The following is a 6,442-nucleotide window of genomic DNA, read 5'->3' as shown; positions in this document are numbered from 1 at the left end:
AAAAGGAGCTTTATGCTAAGTTGAAGAAATGTGAATTTTGGCTTCGAGAGGTAGCCTTCCTTGGACACTTGATTTCAGGATCAGGAATAGCAGTGGACCCCAAGAAGATTGAAGCAATCAAGGATTTGCCGAGACCGACGAGCGTCACGGAGATACGGAGCTTCCTTGGATTGGCCGGTTACTACCGGAGATTTGTAGAGTGGTTTGCTAAACTGTCTACTCCCCTCACGAGGCTTACGCATAAAGGTGTTAAGTTCATTTGGAATGACGCGTGCGAGCGAAGCTTCCAAGAGTTGAAGCAACGATTGACTACCGCCCCGATCTTGACCCTACCAGTAGCTGGAGCAGGGTATGTGGTTTATAGTGACGCTTCACTTAATGGTTTGGGCTGTGTATTGATGCAGGATGGCAAGGTGATCGCGTATGCTTCTCGCCAACTGAAGGAGTATGAAAAGAACTACCCGACGCATGATTTGGAGTTGGCGGCTGTAGTGTTCGCCTTGAAGCTATGGCGCCACTATCTTTATGGCGAGCGGTGTGAAGTGTACACGGATCACAAGAGCTTGAAGTACCTGTTTACTCAGAAGGAGCTGAACTTGAGGCAGCGTAGATGGTTGGAGCTACTCAAGGATTATGATCTGACGATCCTTTACCACCCGGGCAAGGCTAACGTAGTGGCGGATGCGCTAAGTAGGAAATCGATGGAAAACTTAGCGATGCATGTCGTGACTCAACCGCAGTTGATCGAATAGATGAAGCGGTTGGAGTTAGAGATAGTGACTCCTGACACACCCTTGAGGTTGATGACTTTAGTAGTGCAACCTACTCTTTTGGACAGAATCAAAGAAAAGCAAGCTTCCGATGTGGAGTTGCGAAAGATTAGAGGAAAAACGGTTGATGGTTGCACCGGCGATTTCCTTGTGGACGACCGAGGGTTGATGCGCTTTCGAGGACGACTATGTGTTCCGGCGGATTCGGGAATTAAGGAAGACATTCTTCAAGAAGCGCACCGGGCGCCCTATGCTATACATGTAACACACTGGACCTTTGCAAATTGCGAGGTTCGAGTGATTGGTCGTGTTCTGAGTTTTTCCAGATTTCCTGGAAGGTCGTTGACTGTGTTCCGACCTATGGCACGTGTCCCGAGGAGTGTGGTACAAAGCCTTGCACCAAAATCCAAAAATTTGGATTTTGGTCAGCTCTCGGATTGGCTGTCTGGTGGGCTTGTACCGGTACAAGGTTGGGCCTGTACCGGTACAGAGCCGCGAACTCGCAAACCCGAGCCTCGGGTTTGCATTTTCGCAGGTCTTGTACCGGTACAAGGGTGGTCTTGTACCGGTACAATGATTGATGGTTGTACCGGTACAGCCATCGGGCTTGTACCGGTACAGTGCCGCAGAACAGCGCAACCCGAGCCTCGGGTTTGGATTTTCGTAGCTCTTGTACCGGTACAAGATCCCGTGTACCGGTACAAGGAGGCAGAATTTGCACAGTTCGAACTGCAGGGGTGTTTTTGCATTTGTGGGTCTCTTATATCAGCACCCACGTCCCTAGGGCCCTTCTTTGAGCTCTCCACTGCAGGGAAAAAGGTAGGGCACCTCCCCCCTTCAACCCTTTTGGATTTGATCCCATTTTTAGCTTGGATTTTGATGGTTTTTCCCTCTCCTTTGTCTCTTGGAGCCATTTACACCATTTTCGAAGCTTGGAGCTTGGGTTTGGAGTTTGATTGAGGGAAGATACTTGGAGTTTGAAGACTTTGAGCTGGTTTTGAGGCTTCTAAGAGGTAAGTGGCAAGATCCTTTCCTCTAGTTTTGGATTTTAAAGCTTTCTTTGAGATCAAACCCTAGTTTTGAGACTTAGGGTTTACTTTGGGCTTTTTAAACCTAGGGCTTTTGAGGCTTGATTGGTTGGTTTAGAACCTTCCTAGGGCTTGGATTGGAAGGGTTCTAGCTCTCTTTTGGAGCTTAGGAGAAGATTTCTACTCTTGAGGTGAGTTTTGGCCCTTTTGCTTCTAGGTTAAAGATCGAGCTTATTGCTCTTCGTATCGATTGGATGACACTATTTTTGATGTTCCTAGGGTGCTAGGAAGCTAGTGGATACCTCCATCGAAGCAAGCGAAAAGCTTCGTTGTCGTCGGTGGGTTTGACCTAGCCTATAATATGAGAAATCCTCATAATTGGTGAAAAGTGTTTCGTATACTATTAATTCATGCATGTTCATGCTAAACGCATTTATTATGATTTTTAGGATGCTTAAAATGCCATGTCATATGTAATGAAACTTTGGACCTCTATGTAGTAGAGAGTTGCTTGAGAGAGAGAGTTGGTTGCATTTAGCATTCTATATGAGTTTTGGTTTCATGCTTCTATAGAGTATATGAGCTATGATCCATGCATTTAAACATAAGTTTAATTGAGACATGAAAGATGACAATTGCTACATATGTAGGCATCGAACTTGATATCATGTGAATTGGAGAGCTAATGTCATCAAGCGGCATTGAGCTCAGGACTTGTGTGAACCTAGTGGATAGGGCCATTGAGGGATTTGGAAAACATGTTGAACATCAAATTGCCTAAGTGTCATCAAGGGGCACTAGGCGTAGCAAATGTTGAAACTTCACATTGTGACTTAGACTAGATCTTCGGGATGCTAGTTATGATACCATGTTAGAGACATGAGGATTGGATATTTGAGACTTGGACTATGCTTGCTTGCCATTTGTGCTCATTCGCACATGCTTGTGAGGGTCGCTCCCTACAAGCCGGCACTCCGGAGTTAGCCTACGCGACTACGTTCGCTCGTGCGGTATTGAGAAGCCTACGGGGTCGAGTGGGACAGACACATTCCATGAGTAGGGATGTCGGGCTACCACAGGCACTTAGGCGGCACAAGCTGGACTACCTTGGGTAGGTCCCTAATTGGAAATGGAAATCGACACGGGGTTGAGGATGAACGATCACTACTAGATAGACTTAGTAGTTGGGTTACATTTACATGCTTTTAGCATAGTGTGAGACATATAGTATACTTGGTTGCCATGATAGAACTTCTACATCATGTATTGACAAAGGTTAACAACATTAAACTAGTGTGATTGGACTTAATTGTAATGATAGAATAGATGCACATTTTGGTTGACATCATGCTTATTTGAGACACAGTAGACTAGCATTTCATTATGCTTTCTTTCAGCAGTTTATGTATATGCTCCTTATTGCTTTTTATTATTATCGTTACTTACCCTTGTTTTTGGGGCCTAGTGGAGCAAGAGCTGAGGTCAGTAATTGCCCACTGGGAACTATAAATTATAGTTCTCACGCCCTCTTTTCTCGATGTTTTTCAGAGCCTTCCACGCAGGGAGAGGCCAGGGATCGCGGAAAGGGTATCGCCTCGGGCTAGCGTGCTTACCGAGGGATCGTTCGATAGGTGGTCTACCTCTCGTGTTATATGCTTGTGAGAGGTTGAGAGTTGTACCGTATATGTATAGAGACCACCATTTTTGTACTAGAGACAGATATTGTACTACTTATGATTTCCTTTATTGTCTATCCTTATCTCTTTACTTTGGTGTAGATGTTAGAACTATATTTGCTCTGATATCATTAGTTGCTGGTTATTTCCCTTCTTTTACTTGTTCTATTTCTTGCTTTTCTTCCGCTTTATTGTAGACGCCTTATATGTGTAGACATATGGCGGGTCTGGGCACGCTACCGGGAGGGCCTCCGCCGGTCCCGGGACGTGACACCGCAACCACCAATTTGGTCGGTTGGGGTACGCTCAACAGACGCCGAACGGACAGAACCTCCCCTGTCCGCCCAAGGCTCAACAAACATCAATCATGTACATCTAGTTGCCCAGGTAAACATAGTCAACATACATAATAAATACAAGCAAGAGCAAGAGAGATAACTAGCTATTACATCACTTTGCATTTAACCACCAAAATAAATACATTTGGTTTACAAGTTTCATCTCATGATATATATACATCCACAAGTAACCTTTCCCAAAATACATCAAGTCTCTCATATACACATGGCACTCTAATGCAAAAGGAGGCTACTAACTACGACACTATGCCCTTACCGCGATCCTCAGCCGGTCCGCTCGTGCTAGGCCCTGCAATAAAGTGGGATGAGAACCAACAAAAGTTCCTGGTGGGTTCGGCCGCCGACCCCACCGATTTTTTCACTAGGTCTAAGCAGGCATAAGTAGAGATATAGATAGAGTAATGAAATTTGCTAATATAGTAATAAAATCTGCTATCATGCTACTATGCCTCACAACATGATATGAATGAAATATCCACTATGCTCATGATGCATGCCATTCATATACTTGTCACCCAATCATCTTGGCTAACCCTAAGGTTAAGCCCCAACTCACAACCAAATCCCATAGGTGAGGAGACTCTGTGCTACGCACATCCGAGACCGTCTGCTGGGCAGGTACGTTAACCCATCGTGTGATAACTCTAGAGCTCACTGCTTGGGTGGAGCGACCACCGCCAAGCTAGAACAGACTAAGTGGGTATGATCCAATCCTCTCAACTCGAGGATACCCTACCGACTAGGGTTATCAACAACTCGGGAATCCATCTATCCCAATATTCATGTCATAGTGTTACTACTACACTAGTTCCAAATGCCACTCTTTTATGTCATTTACTTGTTCAATTTCATCACTTGTTCTTAGCACTATAGGATTCTATGTCAAGACCCAATATCGACCCATCTAGGTTCGATCTCACTAGGTTCTATGTCACCACTACCTAGATCTCGACTTCTAGGTTCATTTGTTCAACCTATGTTCCATAACACTATGTTCAATGCCATTCAATCTACTTAACATCATATTTGTCCACATCGAGTATCATAGTTTACACATTCTTGTTTTCTAATGTCGAGTTCTCTAATCCACCTAGAGTTATCGACCCAAATTCTCATCACATGAATCTAGCACAGGCTACAACTTGTCAACATGCATTCAATCTAGCATATTCTGCAGTATGTCAACATGCATTCATCTAGCATATTCTACAACATATCAACATGCATTCATCTAGCATATTCTACAACATATCCACATGCATTCTTCTAGCATTTCTACAATATGTTAACATGCATATCTCAATGGTAGGTAACATCAATTAACATAATATGATTCCTGCATTCATATTATAATCCACAACCTACCACTATACATATATGCATCAATAATAAAACCGCATTCCACTTCGACATGGAAGCGAGCTAATATCTTCGGTGAGCACAACCCACCTCGTAACACTCTCCGATTGCTTGTTGACACTTGCAATCGGCCTCCCGTGGCACTTGTTGCCCGGTACAGCTCGAACTCGCAAACGATCACTGTAATATACCGAAAATTCGGGAAAAAAATAAATATCGAACTTTAGTCAAATTGACCAAAGTGCGAGGATGGTACACTTCGGAGAGTCCGAAGGTGTTAAAAGGATCAAAAGTGAGTTGTGGAAGGTTTACGAAAGCTAAAGAATCAAATTCTGCAAAACTGCAGATTTTCAGCTCTCGGGGACCGGTCCCTGGTGGGAAAGACCGGTCCCCGAACGCGTGCAGAATGAGACAGCCGAAAAATCGGCTAAGTCCTGGAAGGATAGCTCTCGGGAACCGGTCTCTGCCTGAGAGACCGGTCCCCCAGAGACCGGTCCCACAAGGAGAGACCGGTTGCTCTGCGCGCAGCAGCTCTGGCTGCGCTGGGACAACGTTCGGGAACCGGTCCCTGCTCGGGGAGACCGGTCTCTGCCTGCGCGATCAGCCCAGTTCGGGCAGCGTATTAAAGTGAAAGTTGAGGGGTTTAGCTGCAATTTTGCAACCCAATAGGCTAAGTATGAGGGCAAATGAGATATTTCTCTCATTTCCTCACCCTCTCACACTCTCTTCTCTCCCTCTCTCTCTCTAGAAGACAAAAGAGAAGAAGAAGAAAGGAAGAAAGGAAAAGGAAAGAAGAGGAAGAAAGTGTAAGAAGAAGAAGAAGAAGTGAAGAAACTCCTCTCCTCATCTCTAGCTTGGAAAAGAAGGGCTTACAAGGTAAGCTTTGAACCCTAATCATGGTAGAACCTAATCTAGGGTTTGGATAAGCTTAACATGGTTTTATGAACCATTTGAGTATTTGAAGCTTTTCTTTTGCTTCTTGAGATCAAGACCATAGAAATGGTGAAGCTTGGTGAGCTCATCACCGTCTCATGGTGAAACCCTAAGTAGGTTTTGATTTGTCTAAAGATGTCTAAGCAACTTTTTAGAGTATATGAAGCTACTTTTTGCTTCTCTAGAGATCAAACCCTAGGTTTGATATACATTGGAGCTAGGCACCCAAATTGGGGCTTTTTGTCATGAGGGTTTCTAAGTGCAATTGACCCTCAGAAACCTAATTGGGGTATTTCCGACGCGTTGGTGCGTTCGTG

The 6,442-nt window shown here is 44.6% G+C and overlaps 2 long non-coding RNA genes across 2 annotated transcripts; both read left to right on the top strand.

The window, feature by feature from the left end:
* The first annotated feature begins 1,446 nt into the window (after positions 1-1,446).
* Positions 1,447-1,938, top strand: LOC109704394. Its single transcript, XR_002214359.1, has 3 exons — positions 1,447-1,589; positions 1,681-1,783; positions 1,888-1,938. It is a non-coding gene; the product is annotated as an uncharacterized LOC109704394 (long non-coding RNA).
* Positions 1,939-1,947: 9 nt separating this feature from the next.
* On the top strand, positions 1,948-3,386 carry LOC109704395. The gene is made up of 3 exons (XR_002214360.1): positions 1,948-1,989; positions 2,078-2,136; positions 3,347-3,386. It is a non-coding gene; the product is annotated as an uncharacterized LOC109704395 (long non-coding RNA).
* The last annotated feature ends 3,056 nt before the right edge of the window (positions 3,387-6,442 follow it).

This window comes from Ananas comosus, unplaced genomic scaffold (genome assembly GCF_001540865.1).
Source record: "Ananas comosus cultivar F153 unplaced genomic scaffold, ASM154086v1, whole genome shotgun sequence".
Classification (NCBI taxonomy): domain Eukaryota; kingdom Viridiplantae; phylum Streptophyta; class Magnoliopsida; order Poales; family Bromeliaceae; genus Ananas; species Ananas comosus.
This window is presented reverse-complemented; position numbering and strand designations above follow the sequence as displayed.